This window comes from Nomascus leucogenys, chromosome 14, assembly GCF_006542625.1.
Source record: "Nomascus leucogenys isolate Asia chromosome 14, Asia_NLE_v1, whole genome shotgun sequence".
In the NCBI taxonomy this organism is placed as follows: domain Eukaryota; kingdom Metazoa; phylum Chordata; class Mammalia; order Primates; family Hylobatidae; genus Nomascus; species Nomascus leucogenys.
Window position 1 is genome coordinate 51215433 of NC_044394.1, and position 14724 is coordinate 51230156.

A 14724-nucleotide genomic window follows, 5' to 3' on the forward strand; every position below is an offset into this window, starting at 1 on the left:
TGTGCTAGATACTGTAGCTGTGGTTGTGAGCAATGCAGGCCCAGGTGCTTGTTCATGCAGTTTATGGGCTTGAGAGATGGTGGGCCTAGAAGCAGACGACGGATAAATGATGCAATGACGCACTTGAAAATGGTGAAATATGATGGAAAATCAGGCTGCCAAAATATAGCTTCCCACTTCATACACATGTTCTTTCTGCTATATTATTTAAGCTGAGCTTGAAGAAATAATCAGAGACCACTCATGAAGATAACATTTATACCACAGATGTCTCAGAGTAGGGTGCATTGGCCCTTTGAAGTTCAACTAACATTCTGCCAGTTTTTTAAGTGGTGATTTATAATTCCTGTCCAGCTCACTTTTATTATCCTAAGCACCAAAGCTTACTAGAGGCCTGGAAGATAACTGGATGTGCCTGACTTTGAAGGAATTTGAACAACGAACACACCTTTTTTTCTTTTTTCTTTTTTTGAGATGGAGTCTCACTCTGTTGCCCAGGCTGGGGTATAGTTGTGCAGTCTCGGCTCACTGCAGTCTCTACCTCCCAGGTTCAAGGGATTCTCCTGCCTCAGCCTTCCAAGTAGCTGGGATTACAGGCATGCGTCACCACACCTGGCTAATTTTTGCATTTTTGGTAGAGATGGAGTTTCGCCACGTTGGCCAGGCTAGTCTCAAACCCTGACCCCTAGTGATCCACCCGCCTTGGCCTCCCAAAGTGCTGGGATTACAGGTGTGAGGCCACCGTGCCCAGCCACATCTTTTTTTCTAACAGAAAAACAAACAAACAAGAAACAAACCTTGAGTACATATTCTTAGTTCTCTGTTTGGCTACTGGAAATTCTGCGCTTTGCCCGTCTTCACCTGTAATAGCTAAAAGAAATGTGATTGAGAACCACTGATACAGAAGAATATTTAATGATATGCAGTATGTTCATGTTTTAATGCTATGGAAAATTATGCTTCAAAATTCAGCTGAAAAAATGTGTATGTGCATAGATGTATATGTGTTCATGTCTATGTGGGCATATCCAGTATAAATATAAAAATATTAAGGTTTTTTTTTTTTTTGAGGTAGAGTTTTGCTGTTGTTGCCCAGGCTGGAGTGCAATGGCGTGATCTCGGCTCACTGCAACCTCCGCCTCCCAGGTTCAAGTGATTCTTCTGCCTCAGCCTCCCAAGTAGCTGGGATTACAGGCGCCCGCCACCACGCCTGGCTAATTTTGCATTTTTAGTAGAGATGGGGTTTCACCATGTTGGTCAGGCTGTTGTCAAACTCCTGACCTCAGGTGATTGCTCACCTTGGCCTCCCAAAGTGCTGGGATTACAGGTGTGAGCCACCACACCTGACCAAGTTTAAGAATTTTTTAAAGGTTGTCACCTCTGGGTGATGAATGATTTTTAGTCCTTTATTGTGCTTATTTTCTAAATTTTCTCTAATGTATGGGAATTTCTGTATTAACAAAATATTTTAATAAATCTTAAGAATAACTCTTTAGCATCATAAAATATACAATCAATGTTTAAACTTAAAAAAAAGAAAATCTTTTAAAAAAATTTTAGGGCAGAATGAGACACCACTTCCTCTGGGCAAATGCGTTTGCTCCTCATTTAGTGGACATTCTTATTTTATGAGCAGTTGGGATGTGCTGTCCTTGAAGCTCATCTTGGGGAATTTCTTGGGCTAGAACAGAATTCTAGAAGCACTGGCACTGGAAATAGCTGTTCTCTCCAACTCACAGGGGATGAGTGATCATTTAGGCAGGCTGAGTCAGAGGCTCTTGCTGCCCTGGAAAGGGAGAGTGTTTATGCTAGAAGGGGCCCTGAAGTCTGTCTAACTTGGCTTCTTTACAGATGGAAGCAGCTAAGACCTTTAGGGGTTGCAACCATTGCTAGGGCTTCACATAGAAAACTGGACATAGAATTGGCCCATGGATTCTATGCAGTGGATTCCATTAATCTGTGTCTTTCTAAAGGGAGAGGAAGAGCTGGGGTAAATTTGATGGAGCCTAGAATACTGAAGGCATAAATGGCGAAGGACATGAATAAGGCTTCCCAAGGGTGGCTTTTCCCCTGCTCCTTCCTTCCTTCCTTCCTTCTCCCTCCGCTTTTCCTCCTCTGGCTGCTTAGCATCCACATCCCTTGGCTATGTTGGGGAATCTCTTCTTCTCCCCACCTTGTGGGTCTTGGTGGAAGGCAGACCTGCCTTTCAGGATAGAAGTTGGATTTCAGGCTGGGCATGGTGGCTCACACCTGTAATCCCAGCGCTTTAGGAGGCCGAGGACAGTGGATCACCTGAGGTCAGGAGTTTGAGACCAGCCTGGCCAACATGACGAAACCCCGTCTCTACTAAAAATACAAAAATTAGCCGGGCGTGGTGGTGCGTACCTGTAATCCCAGCTACTCAGGAGGCTAAGGCAGGAGAATCGTTTGAACTCGGGAGGCAGAGGTTGCTGTAAGCCGAGATCATTGCACGCCAGCCGGGGTAACATAGGGAGACTCTGTCTCAAAAAAAAAAAAAAAAAAAAAAACCACCAAAAAAACCCACCAAAGTTGGATTTTAGACATTCCCTTTCTTGGGTCCTCTCCCAGCTACAGGTGACCTTGGCTTGGCCAGTCAGATGGACTTAATAACAGATGGGTCTGCCAGGAAGGATCAGCATTGTGTCAACAACCTAAGCTGAGGCATTTATGTCCAGCACCGGGGACAGAGGTGCTGCCCCAAGGCTGTTGTCGTGGCATTTTGTCTGTGGAGCAAGAAGCCCTGGTCTCCCTTGTCCCTGCCTGGGTTGCCAAATGGGATCTGCAGCTCCAAGGGGAGAAGTGCCCCTTGAGTCCCTCAGGACCCTTCTGATGAATGAGTAGCTGGTTATCTCGCCCAGGTAAAACCTCAGCTTTCCTGGCCTTCTTGTAACGAAGACAAGCAGCAAAACTACATTTCCAGGCATGTGCTCGGCTTTTTCTTTTTCCGTTGTCATCTCCAGTGATGATCCTGTGTTTGGCATCAGTTTTTTACATCCTGAAAAAGCCAGAAAACCCAGACATCAAGAAATGTCTATGGAATTTTAGTGCGATTTAAGCCGTTTTCGTTCCGCATTTTCCCTTCACTTATGTGACCTTTGACGAAAGATTCTCGTTTTTGGTGTAGTTTACAGAATAGAATACTATTTGCAAAACTGTCTCGATTGTAGCAACTAACAGTTTTCGTGAATATTGTCATGTTTTGATTTGTGGCGACCAACTCCTAGGAGAAGAGAGGAAGTGGGAAAGTATATAACTAGAGAGATGTGTTTGAGACATAGCCTTAGGGAAGAGGCAAGAATTCCTTGGTTTAGAGGAATTTATTTTTCTGTCACCTCTTCTGCTGTGGTTGCATTTGCTTGTCTGTGCCACTTGTGATAGCCCATATTCTCTTTAGAAAAAAAAAAAGGGAGAGAAGATTTTTATTTGATATAAGAAAATGGTTTCTATCAGGGCAATTCAATTCCTTCCCACCTTCTAGTCTTAAATTCCTTTGCTGTCCCCTCTGTGTCTTTGAAACAGAAGCACATGTATCTTTCGGTGCCCAGATATAAATAATATAACTAAGAATCAAGTGTATCCCTGTTCATTACCCTGAGACACCTAATGGGACAGTAATAGTTGGAATGAAGTCTATTTAGGTTCAGAGGAGGTACTTGGGCTAATTTGTAGTTGGGCAGTCTAAAACATTGATGTTCAAAATTTAGTTTGTATCAGAATCATCATGGGGTGAGTGTGGATTGGGAGGGATATGGCTTGAACGATGCAGATTCCTGAGTCTGTCTCCAAAAGACTCTAGTAGCTCCAGGGTGGGTCCAGGAGTCGGCGTTTTGAGAGCTCCCACTGTAACACCGCACCAGGTGGTCTTCACCCAACACTTTGAGATGCAGCAGTCAAGGCTGTTCGCCCTTATTCTTAGAACTAGAGAAGATGACAGAGCAGCAGTACCTCAAGGGCAAAGTGAGCCACATGACAATTAAGTTAATATCAGTTGAACAGAAGCCCTGAAGTAGGTACTGTTCTCATGTGCACCTCCTCCTTGACCTGGTAATTGACAACCATGTAAGTTGAGCAAGGGACTTCCATGGGGAGGTTGGGAGTCCACTGCAAAGCTCTTGGAAGTATTGATGTTCTCCAAAATACGCTTTCTCCAGTAACTGTGCTGGGACTTTTTTTTTTTTTTTTTTTTTTTTAAAGCAAATGTCCTTTGCTGGTGGACCCTGCAGAAGCTATGATGGCCTCCCTTCCAGAGGGCATTTGCGCTGACTGTGCATGTTCAGGGTGGGCTGGGAAGAAGTGGAGAGGTGGCTCTGGAGCCCATGTGGGATTTGTTTTTAGACCAAAATTAATTCATCGGGAGTGAGTTCATGCTCATGAAATGGTTGTTAGTGCCTTTATGAAGTAGAAGAGCTCACCTGGTAGGTGGACTTTTAATATTATTGAACATTTTGGCTGTGTCACCTGAAAGTAGAAATTATCTTACTTAGATACTTGGAACAAGGAACATTGAAGTGGGTGGTCTGCTTAATGGATGAGAAATCTTTAGCAAACAGTGAACCCAGTTTCTCTCCTGATGTACATTTAATTTTCACCAATTATGCAGATCTGTTTGTATCTGTGTTGTCACTAAGCAATTGCTTATTCATAAGCATCAGAGGTAAGACATAGATGACTTTTTGTGCCGGGGAAAACATGTACTGACTACAATTGAATCTGGCTCCTTACACAGGCAGTGTTTGACCTTCTGATAATCACGTGGCTTGTGATTATCAGCGTGATAAATGGAAATATCTATTATAGTTAAAAGCATATAAATAAGTTCATGATCACATCACCTAAACTTCAGATGCTTCTCTGCCTAAAGGTCAGGAACTAAACATGATATATATATATGTATATATATATATATATCTTTTTTTTTTTTTGAGAGGGAGTCTTGCTCTGTCACCCAGGCTGGGGTGCAGTGGCATGATCTCGGCTCACTGCAACCTCTGCCTCCTGGGTTCAAGCGCTTCTCCTGCCTCAGCCTCCCAAGAAGCTGGGACTATAGGCGTATGCCACCATGCCCGGCTAATTTTTTGTAGTTTTAGTAGAGATAGGGTTTCACCATGTTAGCCAGGATGGTCTCGATCTCCTGACCTTGTGATCCACCAGCCTTGCCCATAATAAATATTTTAGTTATCTTTCGGTGAAGTTTTCTTGGTCTCCAGCGGAATCTTCTGCCCTGGGCTACACGTGGCCCATGTAGTACATCCTGCATAGATTTTACATGGAGATGAATGTGTGGCTGCTCTCAGGGTAGAGTGCAGTCACCTTGCCCAGCTCCATGGAACTTGGGCCCTAAATTGGGTCTGTGGAGCTGGAAGTCCTGGTCTCCTTTGTCCCTGCCTGGGTTCCCAAGTAGGATCTGCAGCTCCAAGAGGGGAGGTGCCCCTCGAGCCCCTCAGGAGCTCAAGTAGAGTTGCCAATTCAAATACAGGTTACCTTGCTACATTTGAACTTCAAATAAACAATGAATACCTTATAGCATAAGTAGATCCCATGCAATATGTGGGACATACTTACACTAAAGCAATTTTGGTTTTATCTGAAATTTAAACATGATTGGGCATCCTGTCTTTACTTGCTAAATCTGGCAACCCTAGCAAGGAGCCTGTCAACAATAGATGCTTTGTATTTGTGTGCACTGATTACCAAACTCCTGTGTTGTTTACAAGAATTCCCATGCTATGGGGGAAAGAAGACTAGAGAAGCTCTCGTGCATCCTCTTCTTTTGAAAAGAGTGATGCTTCTCATGCTGAATGGGGAAAAGGTGGAAGCAATTCCCTTGGAAACCGGCACAAGACAAGGCTGCCCTCTCTCACCACTCCTATTCAACATAGTAATGGAAGTCCTGGCCTAAGCAATCAGGCAAGAGAAAGAAATACAGGGCATCCAAATAGGAAGACAGGAAATCAAACTATTCCTGTTTGCAGATGGCATGATTCTATATCTAGAAAACTCTATAGTCTTGGCCTAAAAGCTTCTTTAGCTGATAAACAACTTAAGCAAAGTGCCAGAATACACAAAGTGTCAGTATACAAAATCACTGTACAAAAATCACTAGTATTTCTATATGCCAACAATAGCCAAGCTGAGAACCAAACCAGGAACCCAATACCATTCACAATTGACCCCAAAAGAATACAATACCTGGGAATGCAGCTAACCAGGGAGGTGAAGGATCTCTACAAGGAGAATTACAAAACACTGCTGAAAGAAATCAGAGATGATACAAACAAATGGTAAAACATTCTATGCTTATGGAGATAGGATGAATTGATATTATTAAAATGCCCATACTGCCGCAAAGCAATTTACGGATTCAATGCTACTCCTATCAAACTGCCAATGACATTCTTCACAGACTAGAAAAAAGTATTTTAAAATTCATATGAAACCAAAAAGGAGCCCAAATAGCCAAAGCAACCCTAAGCAAAAAGAACAAAGCTGAAGGCATCACATTACCGAACTTCAAACTATACTATAGGACTACAGTAAACAAAACAGCATGGTACTGGTATAAAAACAGACACATAGACTAATGGAACAGAATAGAAAACCCAGATATGAGGCTGAACATTTACAACCATCTGATCTTCGACAAAGCTGACAAAAATAAGCAATTGGGAAAGGACTTCCTATTCAATAAATAGTGCTTAGATAACTGGCCTGCCATATATATAGAAATTAAACTGGATCCCTTCCTTACACCATATACAAAAATCAACTCAAGATGGACTCAAGACTTAAGTCTAAAACCCAAAACTATAAAAACCCTGGCAGACAACCTAGGAAATACCATTCTGGACATAGGAACAGGGAAAGATTTCATGATAAAGATCCCAAAAGCAATTGCAACAAAAGCAAAAATTGACATATGGGATCTAATTAAACGTAAGAGCTTCTACACAGCAAAAGAAACTATCAACAGAGTAAACAGACAACCTACAGAATGGGAGAAAATTTTTGCAAACTATGCATCTGACAGGTATAATATTCCAGCATCTGTAAGGAGCTTAAACACATTACAGGAAAGAAACAACCCTATTAAAGAGTGAGCAGAGGACATGAACACTTTTCGAAAGAAGACATAGATGTGGCCAACAAGCATATGAAAAAAATCTCAACATCACTGATCATTAGAGAAATGCAAATCAAAACCACAATGAGATACCATCTCACACCAGTCAGAATGGCTATTATTAAAAAGTCAAAGAATAACAGATGCTGATGAGGTTGCAGAGAAAAGGGAATGTATACACTGTTGGTGGGAGTGTAAATTAGTTCAGCCATCGTGGAAAGCACTGTGGCAGTTCCTCCAAGTGCTAAAAACAGAACTACCATTCAACCCAGCAATCCCATTACTAGATTTATGTCCAAAGGAATAGAAAGCATTCCACCATAAAGACACATGCACATCAATGTTTATTGCAGCACTATTCACAATGGCAAAGACATGGAATCAACCTAAATGCCCATCAGTGGCAGGTTGGATAAAGAAAATGTGGTACATATATACCATGGAATACTATGCATCCATAAAAAAAGAATGAGATCATGTCTTTTGTGGGAACACAGATGGAGTTGGAGGCTATTATCCTTAGCAAACTAATGCAGGAACAGACAACCAAATGCCAGTTGTTCTCACTTACAAGTGGAAGTTAAATGATGAGAACTTGTGGACACAAAGAAGGGAACAACAGACACTAGGGCCTGCTTGAGGGTGAAGGGTGGGAGGAGGGAGAGGATCAGAAAAAGTAACTGTTGGGTACTAGGCTTAGTACCTAGGTGACAAAATAATCTGTACAACAAATCCCTGTGACATGAGTTTACCTGTATAACAAACCTGCACGTGTAGCCCTGAGCCTAAAATAAAAGTTTTTTAAAAAAGAATGTGGTGGCTCACGCCTGTAGTCCCAGCACTTTGGGAGGCCAATGCAGGTGGATCACCTGAGGTCAGGAGTTCAAGACCAGCCTGGCCAACATGATGAAACCCTGCCTCTACTAAAAATACAAAAATTAGCCGGGTGGGGTGGTGCATGTCTGTAGTCCCAGCTACTCTGGAGGTCGAAGCAGGAGAATTGCTTGAACCTGGGAGGCGGAGATTACAGTGAACCGAGATTACGCCACTGCATTCCAGCCTAGGTGACAGAGTGAGAATATATCTCAAAAAAAAAAAAAAAAAAGTTTTAATATTGAAGGAGACAATTGCCTGAGAAAATTAGCTTTCAGGACCATACTATATAGTTCCATAAGGAAAGCAGGTAATACTTTTTTTTAAAGGCCCTATAATGTCTTGAGGAATCTCAAAAAGGAATTTTAAAATTTGAGGCTAAAACTCCAACTTAGCCCAGTGGATACATCTGTCTGATGTATAATAATACATGCTACCCCCAGCTTGGTCTCATTGACAAACCTAAGTGGATCACAGGAAAATTACCAGTGTCTGTAAAGAATTAGCTAATCATATTACTATTATTTAAAGAGGCCTCATTTGGGCAGTGGGCATCTTACAAAAAAGGAAAGAAATATGCCTGAAACTGAAAAATGTTCCACCTCACTTGTAGTCAAAGAAACACACATAAAGCGAAATGTTATTTCCCCCATAAATAAATACACTTATTTCAAAATGAGAAATACCAGGGATAAGAAGTGGCGTAATGAGCACTTGCAAACTCTGTTCATGGGTAAGTGACACAGGCTTCCTGGAAATTTATTAGGGAATTGTATTATGGCCCTTTGATCAGCAGTTCAACTTCTGGGAACTTTGTCCAAATTCTGATTGTTCATATACCTTAAAGTTTTTACAGTGATATTTATAAGAAAAAAAAGTCTAGAAATAGCTGGAAGGTCCAATGATATGGGAACGTAAATAATAATTTGTGTTACCTGAAACTATACTGATTCTTTGGGAAATAAGAAGGCAGGGACAATATAAGTTGATCCCCTTCTATTCTGCTTTTTTTTTTTTTTTTTGAGACGGATTCTCGCTTTGTCACCCACGCTGGAGTGCAGTGGCGCCATCTCGGCTCACTGCCAACTCCACCTCCCGGGTTCACGCCATTCTTCTGCCTCAGCCTCCCAAGTAGCTGGGACTACAGGCGCCCACTACCACGCCTGGCTAATGTTTTATATTTTTTAGTAGAGATGGGGTTTCACCGTGTTAGCCAGGATGGTCTCGAGCTCCTGACCTTGTGATCCTCCCACCTCGGCCTCCCAAAGTGCTGGGATTACAGGCGTGAGCCACCGCACCCAGCCTCTATTCTGCTTTTGATTGGCCTTTGGTTTTGTTTGTGTATACATACTACTTAGTGAATATATGTTGCTGGCCACTCTTCATTTTGTTTTGTAACAGGGGTTTAGAAAGAGTTTTTCCAGGGATTTGATGCTTTCTGCACTTAACAGATGATGATTTGCCATTTGTGCTAATCCAACCAAATCATCTCCAATAATATCATGGGAATGTTGTTAAAGCTCTCTCTTGGCTAGTGATATGTTAATTAGCATTGCCATATTCATTGGGGGCCTGCAATTCCATCATTGGGCCCATTAGATTTAGCCGGTTACACCATCTCAGGGACCAGGTACATTCTGTGTTGCTGGTGTGCTTGGTCCCATGGGCTGTGAAAACGGAGGTTAACTTGGCATTTATCTAGCAAGATGTTCTCAGTCTGACGTTCTTGAATCCATAAGGACCCAACAATTATTTCAAAATGGTCTTTGTGTTTTTTGCTGGATTGTAACTTTCGCTGTACTTTCAAAGGCAGTTGCTGATCCGAAATGGTTTGGGGCCATTCACTGGAGGACTTCAGAGGCTTCCACTCTGCAGGGAGGAAGCCAGACCTGGAAGGGCAGAGGCTTACCTGGGCAGCAGGGTTTGCTGACGGCCCCTGGGCTTGTGCTTTTCTCCATCCTATGATGTTTTGTGGCCACAATCATGTCCTCTGTTTTGGGGAAGAGGAAATCAGGGAAGCGGATGCATCAGAAAAGGTCACCTGGTGATTCCGTGGGAAAAGTGAGCCTGGGACTTTTCGGTGTGTTTCATTGTCGTCCTCACCCTTCCAAGTAGCACTGTGGTTCTTTTCCAGGAAAGATGGACTGGGAAGGATGAGAGGCTGAGCCCTGGCAGTGGGTCCTTTCTTTGTGTGAGTTCTTAGATGCTCAATTATAAGTTAAAAAACAAAATTTTAATGATGGACAACTTTTTTTTCCTAACAACAAAGAATCTTTTCATTCTCCTTTCCAAAAGAAGTATAAGCCTGTGTTGTGGGCTTAGCATGGGTAAATATTTTCTGCTTGCAGCTACTTTATGCTTAGAAATAGTAGGTCTAATGGGTTAAGAAATACTACTATTATGAAATGTTTCAGGTTTGCCTGCAAGTAAGAATGATTGTAGATACGAGATTTCCCCTGAGTCTTTCCGCACTCTGGTTACAGGCAATGAGAGCTCACCAGACTCTCTCACTGCAGCAACTGCTCCCACTACCTTTTTTGGCAAGCAATGAGCAGTTCAGCCTTTTCTCCACCCCCAACCCCGCCCCCCACTTCATCCCCTGTCAACCATGAGGCCCTAGTTAAAAGAGGGGCTCCTGGAGGCAAAGATGCTGAGTCGACTCCTGAGTCCACTGCAGACTGGCTGTGTGACCTGGGACAGTTACTCTGCCTCTGTGTTCTTCAATTTACTCATTCGTTAAAGGGGATCAATCTCTACTTCGTGGGGCTTTTGTAAGGACTGAGGACTCATTGAAGATAAGTTCCCAATATTACCTATTAACCAGTGTCTCTGACGTTGTTTTGCTTCTGAGTTTGACATTGACTATTTCATCCCTAAATGAAATAGTCCCCCTTCTACTCCTCCTTCTCTCAGACTCCACTTCAAAAGTGCCCAAACCTTTCCAATTTCAAGAAACCTCACGAGGTTCTTGTCACTCTGGCACACGCTCACATCCCACAAGGTGCTTGGCAGTTGCCTGCGCTAGCTGATCATCCTTTTCCCACGCACTAGCATTTTAGTTGATGGGCGTGATGGTTGAACTAGCCTCACCAGGAGAGGCAAGAAGATTCATTGCTCACGACGCGTCATACTCTGTAATGATTTATTTGGACTAATCTTCCTTGTTGCAGACTCATTAGTGGCTGTCACCAAATGGTGGCTTATTTAACTTTCACAAGGACGTGAGATATTCACATCCTCCTGTTTCCTACTAGGGAAGGCACTGACGTCAGTTTTCACACATTGGAAGCCTGGGGCCAGGCGTGCATTTTTATTTTGGTGAAGAATTCTTTATGCTCCTTGATGTTCCTATGAAACGCAAGCATAATGCTAGTATTTGCTCGTGGTGCCTCCGAGGTCTGTTGCTCTCTGTGCGGTATCTGCGGGAGATTCAGAGTAGGATCCTTTTGTGACATTGGCAAAAACAAGCACAACCGCTGGTGATTGTTAGAGTGTGTGTTTTGCCCCTCAGATTTGAGGGAATTTGTGTGTGTCTTCCCTGTCTGCCCTCTCTTAAATTATAAAATCCCCAAGGGGCAAGGTGCAGTGGCTCATGCCTGTAATCCTAGCACTTTCGGAGGCCAAGGCAGGTGGATTGCTTGAGTCCAGGAATTCGAGACCAGACTGGTCAATGCAGCAAAACCCTGTCTCTACTAAAAAAATAATAATAATAAAAAAATACAAAAGTTAGCTGGGCATAGTGGCGTGCACCTATAGTTCCAGCTACTCGGGAGGCCGAGGTGGGAGGATTGCCTGAGCCTGGGAGGTGGAGGCTGCAGTGAGCTGAGATTGTGCCACTGCACTCTAGCCTGGGCAACAGAGTGAGACCTTTCTTAATCAATCAATCAATCAATCTATCAAAAGTCTCCAAGAGAAGAGATTTTTCTTTTGGTCTTTATCATTCTCACTGGAGAGCATTTAGCACAGCCCTGTGTGCTCAGACCAGGCACTGGAAATCAGGAGTGTTTGCTGACTGATCTAGGAGAAAGCTGAGGACCCTCCACCATGACCCAGGTTAGTTCATGGACAGCTCTCAGGGACTGCTTTGCTTGTGTCTTTAGCAGTTGTGAGCTTGAAATCCCAGATGTTTAGTTCAGTTTCTCAACCAGCATCTGCAGCCTGAGTCATCTACATATTGTCTACTCGAAATGTATAAAACCCCTTCCCCCCATGTGTGCACAGAAGTGCACACATGCACATACATACACGAAGGCGATCTAATATCTCAGGATGGTACTGAGTAGCAGTTGTATGCACCCACACACACATACATGTACACACATACATACATGCATACACATGGTGTGGATACCACACAATGAGTGTGGAGCATCGCCTCGTGTAAATACTGTCTGGGAGGAGTTGCTATCCAATTGAGACAGCTGAATTCTTCACAGGCTGGTTTTGTGAGTCGGGGCTACTGACCAATGGAGGACTGGCATCCTTGCATTGTGGAGGATCAAAGAGCCCCCTTTTCCTAATGGAACTGAGATTCAGCTGTTAGTAAGAGAGAAATGATTGGGAGCTGGGGAGAAGTGAGTCTACCTGCCGTATACTTTCTTACTTTTCAATCTGTACTTGTATGATTTGAGTAAATAAATACAAAATGATTTTCTTTCTTTCTTTCTTTCTTTCTTTCTTTCTTTCTTTTTTTTTTTGAGATGGAGTCTCGCTCTGTTGCCCAGGCTGGAGTGCAGCTGCGCGATCTCGGCTCACTGCAAGCTCCGCCTCCCGGGTTCAAGCCATTCTCCTGTCTCACTCAGCCTCCCGAGTAGCTGGGACTACAGGCGCCTGCCCCCACGCCCAGCTAATTTTTTGTATTTTTAGTAGAGATGGGGTTTCACCATGTTAGCCAGGATGGTCTTGATCTCCTGACCTCGTAATCTGCCCGCCTCGGCCTCCCAAAGTGCTGGGATTACAGGTGTGAGCCACTATGCCTGGCCACAAAATGATTTTCAAAAGAAGTTTTTTTCTTTTAATGTTTTTAAATTTCTTTAAGCATTAAAGGCTTCATGAACTAGGCAGCATTCAAAACTAGAAGACATTCAGAGAGCTCTGTGTTTTTTGAAGTTCGAGCAGGAAATAAAGTATAAAAATAGCTTAATTGGTTACAGTTAGGCGTTTACCTTATTTGGACATAGTCTGATCAGTTGGCTGCCTCTAGTTGGCTAAAGCTTGGCTGCCTGTGATTGGTTGAAGCTCAGCTGCTTGTGATTGGCTGAGATCTAGCTATCCTATTACAAAAAATATATACTCCTAATGAGATTTTCATTTGTATACATACTAAGTTAGGTTGTAATTCGCTGTGAAGCAACTCAAAGTACAGCCTCAGACCAATGGCCTCCTGCTTATTTAATTTAACAGACACCTGAGTTATGCTTGCTGGGTTATTTTCTCTTCCAATAAAGGGACTGTTCATTCTAGCTGTGCCATCACGTGTTTAAGATTCACTCAAGACCTATCTCCTCTAGAAAGCCTTCCCCACAAATCCATCCCATGCTGTGAACTGAAAACTGGATGCTCTCTCCCACTCTTGTCCTCCCAATTTCAAATCCATACAATTTGGCTCCATTATGAATAAACAAATAGCCAGGGGACCATGGGTATTTAAGGCAAGCTTCTAATAAGAATGACATTCTTCCAATATAAGCCAATTTGTAAAGGCGTTTTTAAAAGGAAGGTTTGCTCAGGAAACCCAAGGGCTGGGTGCTATGGATGGCCCATGAATGTCTATGGCACATGGGCTGCAGTTCTGCCCTTCTCTCTCCTTCTCTCTAGCTGCATCGTTTCCCATCTCTGCTTGTTGATGTATATCTGATTCCTTCTGATTGTCCAGCCGCTTCCCTCATTCCATTGTGGCAGAGCTGCTCTCACATCACGTGATTTTTCAGATTCAGCTTGCACGTTGGAGTCGCCAATTCTTCCTGGAGAGGGATTCTGATTGGCTGAGCCAGGCATCTGAATTGGTTCGCATAAATCAGTGTGACCAGGAGGGCAGGGTCACATATTATGTAATTCTGTAGGGCTATGGGAGAGGGAACATGATACTAACAATAGCCATCAATACAATCAGCACTTAGTACATTCTAAGTACTTTCAGACATTGTTGCATTTAATCCCCACAAAACCCTTGTGACATAGGTAATGCTATTCTTCTAGTTTTACGAATCAGAAAACCACTGCACAGAGAGGTGAAAGAACTTGTTTGGCACTACACAGCTGACCAGTGGCTGAGTCAGGAAGGGAAGCAGGCAGCATGGTTCTGGAATCTGTGTCTCTAATCATGACTCAACATTGCTTGTCTTAAACAGGCATTGCTAGGATACTGCATCTTCATCTTTTTTATCCTTCTTGGTACCTATGCATTGGGCATGGAATGCCTGTTCAGTGATTTTTTTTTTTTCTTTTTCTTTTTTGAGACAGGATCTCACTCTGTCACCCAGGCTGGAGGGCAATGGTGCGATCACAACTCACTGCAGCCTCAACTTCCCGGGCTCAAGCCATCCTCCTGTCTCAGCCTCCCAAGTAGCTGGGACTGCAGGTGCATACCACCATGCCTAGCTAATTCTTTATTTTTATTTTTTGTAGAGATGGGATCGTGCCATGTTGCCCAGGCTGGTCTCGAACTCCTGGGCTCAAGCCATCTGCCTGCCTCAGTCTCCCAAAGTGTT

At 43.2% G+C, this 14724-nt stretch overlaps 1 protein-coding gene across 4 annotated transcripts in view; it reads left to right on the forward strand.

Moving 5' to 3' along the window:
• Positions 1-14724, forward strand: part of SLC39A11 (solute carrier family 39 member 11) — a 463670-nt gene that overhangs the window by 253194 nt on the left and 195752 nt on the right. The gene's annotated exons all lie outside the window — the stretch shown is intronic.